Source organism: Lepidochelys olivacea, assembly GCF_965140295.1.
Source record: "Lepidochelys olivacea isolate rLepOli2 genome assembly, chromosome: 2".
NCBI lineage: Eukaryota > Metazoa > Chordata > Testudines > Cheloniidae > Lepidochelys > Lepidochelys olivacea.
The window spans coordinates 261122084-261135294 of NC_140412.1; the positions used below are offsets into that span (position 1 = coordinate 261122084).

At 43.0% G+C, this 13211-nt stretch overlaps 1 protein-coding gene across 5 annotated transcripts in view; it reads left to right on the forward strand.

Annotated features, from left to right (window-relative positions):
* Nucleotides 1-804: 804 nt before the first annotated feature.
* ADCYAP1R1 (ADCYAP receptor type I) overlaps nt 805-13211 on the forward strand; it is a 184358-nt gene continuing 171951 nt past the window's right edge. For all 5 annotated transcript variants that reach the window (XM_084619285.1, XM_084619286.1, XM_084619288.1 and 2 more), the window contains exon 1: nt 805-1317. The gene's annotated coding sequence lies outside the window, so the exon portion shown is untranslated. The remainder of the gene's footprint in view (nt 1318-13211) is intronic.

Sequence of the window (13211 nt, forward strand, 5' to 3'; positions counted from 1 at the left end):
GCTGCTTCTGACTCTTGCTAGGGGTGATTCTCTGGCTCTGGGCAAGGCTTTCTCCCCTGAGCCCATGTGGCTGAGATGGGTCACCTCCTGTGAGTAGCGGGTTCATCTAGGGATGGGGGCAAAGGATCTACCTGGGCATAACCCCCCTCTGGGCACCGGCTACTTCCATCCCTTTGCCCAATCCCACCCTCCCTCCAGCAGCATGTTTCCCTGCACCGAAGCAGCCGGGTAGCCACAAGTCCGGCCTGGCGGCTGCCGTGTTCAGACAGTCCCCTCCCTCCCAGGGTGGCTGAAAGCATCCGAGGATGCTGCGCTCCCTCCCCGAGCCCGGCACGCTTCCTGGAGGCGCCTTGGCCAGCTGCTGCTCCCCCGACGAAACCCTCTGCGGGGCCCAGGGCAATGCACGCACCCCCCCCACCCCGGTTTCCTTCTAAACTCCTCGGCTCTTCACTCCCACCCTGGTCCCACTCCCTGCCGCGATGCCAAGCCCCAGCCACTCCATCCGCGGACACCAGCGCCTCGTCGCTCGCTTGCAGAATCCCTGGGGCAGCGGAGAGGAGGGCTGGGGAATGCGGGCGGGGGGGGGGGGGGGAGGAGAAGAGTTTGATTGAAGGACCCTGCTTTGGATAAACCCCGCCCACCCCTCTTTCTCATTCGCCCCCCCTCCTGCTTCCATATTAATGAGGCTAGCCAAGGGGAGGGGATTGGCTCAGTGCCCCTCCTCCCCCCTTTCCTTTTCTCAGGCACTTGTGTGGAGCTGGGGGTGGGGGGGGGGCAGGGGGGCTTGCATTTCTCCGCAGGACCGGCTCTCGTCTTTGCAGCGCATTGTCTGGGCATGAGACTCGCACCCAGGGGAGCGCAGGCTGGCTGGGGCTCGCGGGCTGTGCATCTGATCCAGCCTCCCCGCCCTCCCCTTTCCCCCGGCTCCTCGGAGCGCAAATTAATTACTTGATTAAAAAAAAAAAAAAGTTTGCAGCCCCCTCCTCCGGCGATGTAGCAATGGGAAATTCCTTCACGGCACAGAGCGCGCCAATGCCTTGTGCAAGGGCAGCCCGGAGGCGCGTGGCAGGGAAGGGAAGACCAGGGAGGGGATTTTTAATTCCTTTTGGAGAAATCAGACCGTGTGTGTGAAGGGGCAGCCTAGCTCCCTTTGGTCCATTGCATCTGCTGGATTGCTCGCCACCTACTTGAGTCAAGCAGATCGCGACTGCAGTTGCCTTCAGCCTCCCCCTGCTCCCCCCCCCCCCAACCTTGCCTTGCTCACCTGGGAAGGTGAAGAATGCATCTCCAAGATTGGGACCGACCCTTGCTGCAATGGTAAGCCCTGGTCCCTCTTCCTTCCAGCGCGTGCTGTACTTGGCTTGCAGTGATTTTGCTCCTCTCGCTTGCTGGGTCTCACTGCTTAGCTGGAGACTGGATGGCAGCTGAGAGCTACCCGTGCCATGCTTTAGTTGAACCCTGACTTGACCAAGTCGGTGCCTTGATTGTAGTCCGTAAGGAGAGCAGGGATGCGGTAAAGGAAGTAGGAATGTGAATTGGGTTGTGTTGCAGGAGTGACACTGATTTGCTCGCTTTCCCAGTCCCTGGATGGGAAAATCACACCCAAGCGTCTTTCTGCCTCCAGCAACCACTGCATGCATCTGTGGGGTGGTGGTGTTTGTTTGTTTGTTTGTTTGTTTTTTCTTTCTTTAAAACCAAACAACTGGGGACAGGCTAACGTGTTGTTGGTATGTGGATCACGTCTGGTTTTAATGCAATATGGCTGGTAAATAAAACCTGATTGCTAACAGAGCCAGAGCTGCGATTGGTATTTTTCTGGCTCAACGCTCCCTTGCACACTTCTGCATCTTCGTTCACCTGCCGCAGCAACTCTGATTCGCCCTTCTACCAATGCGCCAAAAGGGTTAGCGAGACTTCTCTGGTTTTACTATGAAGTAGTAGCTAAAATCTCTATTCTTGTACCGTAATCTCTGTTGGGGGGGGGGGGTTGGGAGGGGCTTTCTCTTATCCGTATTTGAACAGCTTGTTCCAATATTTCCATCTCTATGCAAAGCACATTAAAGTCAGAGCCACCAAACAGGACTTCTCATCTTACTGCTGTGTTGTGCCCTGAACCTGCCATGTGCAGTGGTTGGGGCTGTGGTTGTACTGGAATCTCACCATTTACATCAACAGCAGAGAATATTTAATGTCTGGAGATATAGCTACAGCATCAGGGGAGGGGTGCAGATTTCTTTTTTTTTACGTGGTGATATTTGTGGCCTGATTCTCATCTCAGTAGGGTGTGTACATGTGGAAGAACTCCTCTGAAGACAGTGGATTTCCTCTGGGTTTAAGCTGGGGTGGGAAACAGAATCTGGCCCTTTGCTTGCAAAACATGTGGGATATCATTGCAGATAAAACCACTGGACAAAAAAATCAAACCAAACACAGTCACATTGTAAATACCTTTATAATATTTTAATATCCTTCATGGTTGCTTATACAAGGCGTATGTTGTACAGTTATACCCATCTACAAATTGATTGAAGCAGGTTATTTTAAATCCGACAAAGTACACATACATTTTTGTGTGTGTGTTACTCTGTTTAGATATGCCTCTATCTCCCTTCAGCATTCCTGTACTTCATAGGATGGTTAAAATTGGGGAAACAATTGACGGGAGCATAATTTTTTAAAAAGTAAATAAATGCTTGCTGTATATTATTACTGTCAGCTGGACCAGGAGGGTGAACTCCTTAACCTGATATAGCTATAAATACACAGAGAGACTACTTTTGACAGGCTTTCATGTTCATATAATACAAAAATTCACGCCTGACAGCTCTGTCTTCAAAGAAGTTTCCCACTGGATGGACATAACGAAACAGTTACATTCTGATGAAGAACCGAAGCAGGTCATTTGATGTAATGATTTGTAGATTCCAAGGCTATAAGGGACCATTGTGATACTGACCACTTGTACAACACAGACTGTAGAACATCCCTAAAATAATTCCTAGAGCAGATCTTTTAGAAAAAATATCCCATCTTGATTTAAAAATGATGAGTGATGGAGAATCCACCATGACCCTTGGTAAATTGTTCCAATGCTTAATGACTCTCACTCAATTAAAAATGTATAACTTATTTCAGATTGAGTTTGTCTAGCTTCAACTTCCAGCCATTGGACTGGGTTATACTTTTCTGTGCTAGTCTGAAGAGCCCATTATTAAATATTTGTTCGCCGTGTAGGTTCTTACAGACTGTAATCAAGTCACCCTTTAAATTTCTCTTTGTTAAGCTAAATAGATAGACTCAGAAGAGCTTAATCATTATACGGCATTTTTTCTAATCATATAATCATTCTCGTGGCTCTTCTCTTAACCCTCTCCAACTGATCAATATCCTTCTTGAATTAGGGGCATAATGATAAGACATGGACTGAAATTTTTCTGTCTGTATCTTAGCTACCGTTCAGTTTTTTGTCTCTGGCTGAGGGCAGCAATTGTTGATGTATTGAACATCAATGTATTGAACATTGTTGAAACTGAAGGTCAAATAGAATTGATCTGTTTTCACTGGCAATCACTTTTGAGGACATGGCATGGAAGGCTTTTTGTTTTGTTTATTAATGTGAATGTGTGCGTGCTTTAAATGTGTTGCAGTGAGCAGGATTGCTGCTTGAACTGAATCGATGGTTAGATAACTGGTCAGTTCTCTTGGCTAAGAAGAAGGAAAGCCTGCTGGTCCAGCTGATTTCTCTTTGAATAGGGCTGCTCTGTAAATAATGGAATACACAGTGGCTAATCAGGTTCTGATGTTCCATCATTCCTTGACAACACAACACCTAGAGTGTATCTTTTTCCTCATGCATTTAATATCTGCCGTTTGTACTACAGATTCACAGCCACACGTAGCCATCTAGAAGTGCTCTACTCTGCCCATATCTGGAGGGTGTAAACACCAAGGCAGGAGAGGAATTGTTTAGGATGCTACCAGGGTGAATAATTTTAAGGGTTGGGGTGGCATTAAAATTAGGAACATTTACATGAAAAGTAAATAGCGAAATCTCTTAGACTGTGGAATACTCTATTGGCCACTTCCAACCCCTGGTTCCTGACTGCTCTCTTGGTATTCAGGTTTTTCTCATCCCAGCTCATAGCAGCCAGCATTCTGGGGACAGTGTTTTGGGATGGTTTTCCTGTGCCTCTGCCTTTGACCATTTGTTCCAGCAGGGGACCCGATACCGCCTCATCTGAATACAGAGGATTGTTTTGTTTTTTTTTAATTCCTTCTGAGCACTTAGTACAAAGTAAGTCTAACTCCAAAATTATCTTTTAATAAAACCCAGTTCTTCAAGTTAAGGAACAGGGAAAAGTCAAAGCAAATCCAAGGCAGGTCATGTACTGTAATTCTTATATGATCTAAAGTCTAGGTGGAAATCTTGCTAGAACAGGTCAGATCTTACAGTTACTACTGATTTAAGCCAAAGTGCATTCAGCTGGTGTAAATCGGTACAGCTCCACGGACTTCACTTTCTTGGATTTATACCAGCTGAAGATATGGCCCCTACAGTTCATGTGTGACAAGTCATTTCTGTTAGCATATCAGTCTGACCTTAAAGTCAGCAAGGAGTATTCTCCCAAGGGTTTATGCCCCTGTGTTTTTACTGCCTGTGCCCCTTTGATGTTTAAATCTGAACATCCTGTATTACCATTTTAGGCATGAAGGGTCTGATTCTCCTCTCAGTTAGGGCCTGATCCAATGCCTATTGACATCTCACTAGGAATGGAGTGACCTTTTACCCCAGTGCAAATCTGGAGCAACGACACCACTGAAGTCAGTGAGGTCACACCAGTGTGGGTCTGTTTCTCCTTGTCCTTACCCCACTTTAAAAGCCATCTTTTGTGGCAAAATACCGTCGTGGGTGCTGGAACTAGGGGTGCTAGGGGTGCTGCCACACCCCGTGGCTTGAAGACATAATAACAGTCCAAATACATGGTTTCCACCTTCAGCACCCCCACTACAAAAATTGTTCCAGCATCCCTGCATATAGGCAAGGACAATCGCCACACCACTGAGTAAACTTATTTCTCTGGGTTTCATAATTCCCCTTGAACTTTATTCCTGATATGTAATGAAGCTCAGCATCCCTTGAGAGAGCTTTCCAATTCCCACTTAGTTTAACATGCAGCACTTCAAAGAAATCCTTTGAAGCTGAGTGTGTTTGATAGCTACATGCAACACATACTAGACACGGGCCTTCACTCATCTGCTGTGGCTGGCTGCAAAGCTGTGTGTCCCTTTGGATGCCAGTTTTTAGAGCGGATTGGAAAAATGAGGGGGGGTGAGAAATTCATACATTTTTGGCAGATTTTTCACCTTTTTCTGTTTTCTTGTTTGTTTTTGTTTGGTCGTTATCTGATTAGCTCTAATAAATCATGCTGTCTCGCTTTATGAAACCTCCCAGCTGTCCTTGCTTAAACATTTACATAATGACAAAATTTAAACCCTCGAGAAACACTTTCAAAGTTCCTAGGGGCCAGATTCCCAAGCCCTTATTCATGCTGTGTAATACCTTAAACATGTATGTGAGTGAGGCTACTTGGAGCGAAAAAGCGATTGGAATCAGCACCCTATGGTTTTAATAATTCCAATGTATATCTCATGATCAGGGGTTGGATTGTCCCATCTCCCAAAGGACCGTGTGGAAGCCCTTTGTTCAAGACAGTTGAAACTAGAATGGATAATGTGCTGGAGAATATAATGTGGGAAACAATCATGCACGGATATAGGGATGGAGCTAAGAGTGCCCTTCCAGCGTTTTGCTGCTCTGAGTCTGTGATAATAGTACTATCCATCTGAGTTATTCTAATACAGTTGCCTTCTCAGGGTGAGCTAGTCAGCCTTGAGAATCTTAGTTTCTCCACTCAGAAGACAGATTATTGCTTTGCAAATCAATGTGACAACCATATTACCACTTAATTTCAGTGATACTGTTTGCAACACCGTGGGTAAGTGTGTGCCAATTTTTCCATTATAATTCTTTTTTTAGGGCATATATTACGAATCTCAATTGAAACTAGTCAGACATGATATTACTTTACAAAATACATTTTTTAAAAAATGTTTTACATGATATTACTTTAGGGTGCATTTAAAAAAATCGTCTTAGAAAGTGTGAAAACATCTATTTAAAACAGGCAATTTTATAAATGTTTGTTTAAAAAAATCCTAACAAATCTAGATTGTTCATGTAACTCTTACACTTTTTCCTTACAACAGAAATGAAAGGGATTAACTCATACCATTGCTTAATTATTTTTGGTATGTATTTAAATTAATCACTTCGGAATTGTTAAGGTTTAAAAGTTTCCCATTGCACAGAGCTACTTCTGACACAGATATTTAAGATTTGTCTGTCTGTTGTTGTTAATAATACCTGGCTCTTATATGGGGCTTTTGATCAATAGGTCTGTAAGGACTTTAAAAAGGAGGTCAATTGCATTATTCCCATTTTACAGATGGGGAAACTGAGGCCAGGGGAGGTGAAGTCACTTGCCCAAGGTCACCCAGCTGGCCAATGACAGAGCTGGGACTAGAACTGAGGTCTCCTGAGGTCCAATCCAGTGCTCTAATCATTATGAAATGACAATCACAGTAGCATTTTGGTACCACTTTGAGATCTTTGGATGAAAGGCGCTCAGTCCCTGGAAATTAACTGATCATTATAATTTACTGACTGTTATTTATAGGCTCTGGTAAATGTTGAATGGGACTGATGGATAGTGGGAAAACTCCTCCTGTTTTATATACATACTATCAAATGATTTAAAAATAAAACATGGAATGGATTTTTATTTTTCAGTTCTCTGATGCAGGGCCCAGTTCTGCCACACATCCTCCCCCGGAGGAGTACATGACTCTGCAAGCTGCCTTGTTGATATCAAAAGGAAGAAGGTACTACTTAGTCTGAGTAAGGGTACCAGAGTAGGGCCCCATTCATTCAATCTGAGTTAGATTGTGTCATTAGGCAGAGCCCTGAACAAGGGAGGTGCTTAAATTGCTGCAGTCCGGAGGTGAAATCTTGGCCCCATTGACTTCAGTGGGGTCTTGATTTCAACACGAGAGCATAGCACCCAGGAGCCCTGGTCATGGGGTAAGTGCAGTACAAACACAGAACAAAAAGACAGTCCCTGGCTAAAAAAGCTTTGAATCTAATTACCCATCTTTGTAAAGTGCTTTGAGATCTGAAGATGGAACAGCACAATGTGAGTATAAAGCATGATTGCTAGCCAAATATTTTTATATTTTTTTCCAGTGGGGTACCCAAGGCACAGTGATGTTCAGTGACTTGGCTGGAAGGTAGCATTTCCCACTGGTTTTAGACACAGGTTACAGAACCAGGTAACCTAAATTCTAGTCTTGAGTTTGATATTTAATTTGCAATGACTTCTCCTCACTTTTTCATCAATCTTTGGCTGTGTTATGAATGTATGCATATCATGATGGCCTAGGGAACCTGCCGGTCTTGTCAGGTGTGCACAGAATGAGGCAGGACTTCACAGGAGCCATTGTTGGCTTTTAAAAATAATGTGGAGACTTAACTGCATTTATTTAACGTTTTAGAACTTTTCCTACACAAAAGAAAAAAAATGATTAACAAAACCTGTGAAATTTCAAAACCAAAAAGCTTCATTTAATAAAAAAGATAAAGTTGGGAGGTGACAATAATGGAAATACCTTATTTACTGTCAGATAGGGGTGTTTTTTTAGTATGGGTTGGGTTTTGAAATTTCAAAATTCAACCCTAACACAAACCCCATTTTCATATTTTTCAGTTCATACACATTGAGCAGTTTCTAGTGCAAACCCATGCATACACGGTTAATCTCCTCAGCATAAATCTGTAGTCATACACATTCTCATAAAATACATCCAGCATCTAATGTACTATCCAAAAACAATGTTACTGTCAGTTGATAATTATATCTAATAATGCTTCCCATTTAATATTATCCCTTGGAAAAATATTTACTGAAATCACAACAATAAAGATACATAAACCCTCCTCAGCAATCTATATGTCAGAGCTGAAGTTATTGTGTTGTGATGGAAAAATGAATTTCTTTATACTAGATAAGAATGATGTTTGTTTTTATTTGCAAAAAGAAAAGGAGTACTTGTGGCACCTTAGAGACTAACCAATTTATTTGAGCATAAGCTTTCGTGAGCTACAGCTCACTTCATCGGATGCTGTAGCTCATGAAAGCTTATGCTCAAATAAATTGGTTAGTCTCTAAGGTGCCACAAGTACTCCTTTTCTTTTTGCAAACACAGACTAACACGGCTGTTACTCTGAAACCTGTTTTTATGTGGGCAGTGTAAGACTTGCAATGTATGAAGTGAGCTGTAGCTCACGAAAGCTTATGCTCCAATAAATTGATTAGTCTCTAAGGTGCCACAAGTCCTCCTTTTCTTTTTGTGAACGTCCTTAGCAGTTAGTTTGCTTTCTTTAAACATTTGGGTTTTGCAAATGATGCAATAAATAACAACTGTGGTCATTTAGCAACCTTGACTTTTTATTTTTAGAAGAAGTTTTAAATTTAGGAACACATATAAAATGAGGCATTTGTCAAGTCTATAGTTAAATGCATATTTTATTTTTCAGTGCCCTTTACTAAACCAAAATTAAGAGAATACTTACAGAATATATTGTGTTAAATATTTACAGCTTCCGCGACATGAACCAGATGAAGATCTAGCCACTGCAGTTGCTGTGTTTTTTCTCTTGCACACTAGTAAACTGACCTCTCTCTACTTGGCCTGGAGAAGAAGTTTATAAAGAAGCTAGAACTAGCACATGATGTAAAGGCCTTGGTTAAAGTAAATAGAAATTACTCATTTCCTGTGTGGGGAGAATCAGACCCTTGGAATCTTACCAGGAGTTTTGTGGTTAGCTTAAGATGGAGAGGAGAAGAGAGAGTATCAGAAAGATCACAGGTGTCAGAGTAGCAGCCGTGTTAGTCTGTATTCGCAAAAAGAAAAGGAGGACTTGTGGCACCTTAGAGACGAACCCATTTATTTGAGCATGAGCTTTCGTGAGCTACAGCTCACTTCATCGGATGCATAAAGTGGAAAATACAATGAGGAGATTTATATACACACAGACCATCTCCTCATTGTATTTTCCACTGAATGCATCCGATGAAGTGAGCTGTAGCTCACGAAAGCTTATGCTCAAATAAATTGGTTAGTCTCTAAGGTGCCACAAGTCCTCCTTTTCTTTTTAGAAATATCACAGGTACTTGAGCTCCTAATGACTAATGAATGTGCCACAGTTGTCAAAGAAGCCTGGACTTCCATAGTTTGATTCATTTACTTGAATTGCGTTAAGTTGGGCATTGGAGGAGTATTTTATGCTAGTGAAGGAGCTAGTTAGTGGAGATGAGTTTATACCATGGGCGAGCAGCTGGAGGAGAAGTCATTGGCCAGAACAGCACTGAATAATTGCAGAAGGAAGAGCAGGATGGAAGGTCGTCATTGCTTGTGCTGAAGATGCTGCTCTGCACCACTGGCCCTGGATAACTCTGCCTCAGCTGTAACTGCTTGTCTCTTTTACTCCTGATCTCGCTCCCCACTCTTCCCCAGCTTCATCCCTGTCCACTCATCTTGTACTCTTCTACCCTGTTGCCTTCTTCTGCATAGAAGGACGTATGTCGTGGGTGTTCCGGGGCTCAAGCCCCAACCAAAAAATAATAGAGAGTGCTCAGCATACAGCAAGGTGGTGGCTTAGCCGTAATACTTTAAGTCAGTCCATTTTATAATACATGGCTATTTTGTTCAGAGGCTAAAAGGGAGATCTTTTGAGCTATCTCACTATTTCTAAGGCATCTATTGCTTTGCTGTCTAAGCACTGATGCTTTCAGATACAGTCCATTTGATCCACTGATGCGCTCACTAAATCTTGTCTATATTCCATACACAACAAGGAAAACATGGACACTTTTTTTTATATAACAGAAAAATCTAATTCCAGATTTTTCAGGTGATCCTAATATATGAATGTTTATATACCTTGGCACCTTTTTCTCCAACCACTTTGCTTTGCAATATAAACTGGTCCTGTGTTTGAGTTTTCTGTTTTCAACTGAATAGATTCACAGAATGTCAAGACACATCTGTCTACCCTAGGTACCTATATGGTTCCCATTACTGTAGTCTCTAAGCACCCCACAATCTGTAATGTATTTATTCTCTAAGCACCCCAGTGAGGTAGGGCAGTGCTATTGTCCTCATATTACCAATAGGGAACTGACACACACAGAAACAAAGCGACTTAGCCAAGGTCACTCAGGACACCTGGGGCAGAATAGGGTCTTCAACCTTTGTCTCTTGTGTCCAAGCCTAGCACCTTAACCAGTGGGGCATCCTTCCTCTCAAAGTGCTGCATTACTTTTCATGTTAAGAATGTATAAGGCCTACATTTAAAAATCAACCGTCTCTAGTGACATCTCAATTTGGACATGCAACACTTTCTAAAGTGGTTTAATTTTTGGAAAGCGCTCAGCAACCACTCTGAAAAATCAAGCCGCTTTAACATGCAACAAGTTGGGCATCATAAATCACTAGACAGTTCTGAAAACTTAGACTAGAGACTGCCACAGAATTTGCAATGCATGAGCAGGATACCACTTGCATTGGAACTGAGAAGGATGAAGCAGCAAAGTTCATATAGGACCAAACTTGTGTTGGTATTAATGTTCTCTACGACTGTGTAGTTCTTCTCTACTTATTGATATGCATCTCTCCTTGGAGTAGATGCATCTGAGGCTTTGTTTCAACTTCTGTCAGTGGCTGAAAGACGGAGGAGCTACTGCTGAGCAAGAAGAGTGACCTCCTTCCCAAGATCACGTCCTTTATCTCCTCCCTTGACGTCCCCTATTTGTAACTGTGATATCGTCCTGACCTCAAACTCCTCTTCTCCAAAATCAAGACGTTTGAGGCAAATGATAGAATAAACGGATGACAAAACATGGAATTGTGTGAACTGATCAAAATGATGTTAGTAATGGCAATGTCTTCTGACGCTGCATGGTTCTGCCCCTCTCATCTGTGTATCAGTATACAGACATTCCTCCTCTCACACAATATTTTCTCTGTTGCTGGTTCATTCTTTTCATATATCAGTATTCAGAGCTGGACTTGAGGGAGAAATATCTGGCTTTCTCTCTCACAGCAGGAAAGAAAAAATATAATCATAAAAATATTTCCTTTCTGAAATTTCACCTGCCTTTGTGCAATTTTCAGATTTGCCAGTAATCAATGAGCACGGCAAATCATTGTCAGCATTGCTCCTGAAAGCTCCCTAAAAGAGCCCTCCCCAACACACCCCAGCAATGTAGTGATATCTCATCCTTTCATTTCATGCACCAAGCTTTCTGTCCCGCTTTTCACAGTGTCCCCAAATAACCTTCCATCGTTTCTTGTTTGCATGTATTTTTCTGTACTATTTTAATTTGTGTTCTCTTCATTCAGTGTGATTCAGCATTTTTTGCCAACACCATCGCTTTGGCCAACCTTGAGATAAACAGCTACATGGTTGACTGCCGTCTATTTTCAGCCCTAGATTTACAAAAGGCTCATTAAGTTTCCACAACCATTTCTTCATCTTTTAAGCCATTAATGTGGGTGAGGGTGAAATGATAGTGCAGGAACTTCACTCATTATTGTAGCTCATCCTTGCTAAGATACTGTGGCTTCAGCTAGAGCTGTTCTTTTGTTCTTGCTGTACATCTCAGCAAGCATTCTATCAATGTCCTTTGATTTTTTTATGCAGTCTTTTTAATTGGCTTGCCCATATAACTTATTATTTATAATTACGGTAACACCTAGAGGCTTCAATTGATGTGTTAGGCACTGTACACCCATAGTAAGAGACAGTCAGAGAGCTTACAATCTAATTCAGTGGTCCCCAAACTTTTTACCTCATGCCCCTCCTTACCCCTGACTGTGCCCCCTTCTGTCCCCCGGGGCCGGGAGCAGGGTTGCGGCTCCGGGAGGGGGGGACATGGACAGGGGCAAGGGGGGCGAGGTTGGGGCCACAGCTGGGGGTAGGGGCCGGGCTGGGAGTGGAGCCTCAGCCAGGGGCTGAGACCGGCACCCGGGGTCTGAGGCCAGTAGCAGAACTGAGTGGCATTCCCTCTCTGCTCCCTGTGGGGGTTGGCCTGGGCTCCAGGCCTGGCCCCCTAAACATTCCTCCACCACCCGCAGGGGGGGATGCCCCACAGTTTGGGGACCTCTGATCTAAATAGACAAGACTGACAGTGAGAGGGGGAAAATGAAGTATTCTCATCTCCATTTTATGGAGGGGGAAGTGAGACACAGAGATGAAATGGCTTGTCCAAGGGGAGTCAGAAAGTTGGCAGCTGAGGTGAGAATTAAGCACAGGTCTTCTGAGACCTAGTCCAGAGTCTTTACCACAACATGGTCCTTCCTCTCACGAGTAGAGCTTTATCAAATACATATTTTTAAAACCCAGAGTAGGAGTTGCACATCTTAGGATAACAAAATAAAAGCAAGTATTTTGATTTTTTTATTTAAATTTATAAAAACAATTAGCCAAACACTCAGGGCTTTCCCCCCGGAAAGGGGATTTCTATCAACGTGACATTGTCATCATCCTCACAATGCAGAGAACATGAAGCTTAGCAGCTGAACACACTCTCAAACTCAGAGCTCTTGTGAGCTTTGAAAAGCAGCACATCACTTGCAAACCTTTGTCCTTAATGTTTGCAATGTGCTTGTCTTTTTTTTTTTTTTTTATGATAGGCAGTGAGGAAGAATTACATTGGCCTTTCCAGGCAAAAAGCATCTCCCTTGATGAGAAGAATCTTTCCTTTCAGGCTTAACTCCTCAGTGAAAGGGATGGTAATTAGACTAGTGTGTAGTCAGCAGAATAGATAATCCTTTTCATTAGCTGCTGTAATCTGGAAGGATTTCCTTTCCAAATGGGTTACCATATCTATAACTTGCTAATTATGAATGTATGAAGGGTCTTGTGTAAACTTCTCCTGACTACTTAGTCAAGTAGGTTCTAGTCTTAAATTCTTGGGGTGAAATCCTGATCCTGAAATCAGTCCCCACTGATATCAATGCCTGAACTCCCATTGACTTCAATGGCATCAGGATTTCATCTTTGGATGTCACTTTAGCTTTCAATATCACAA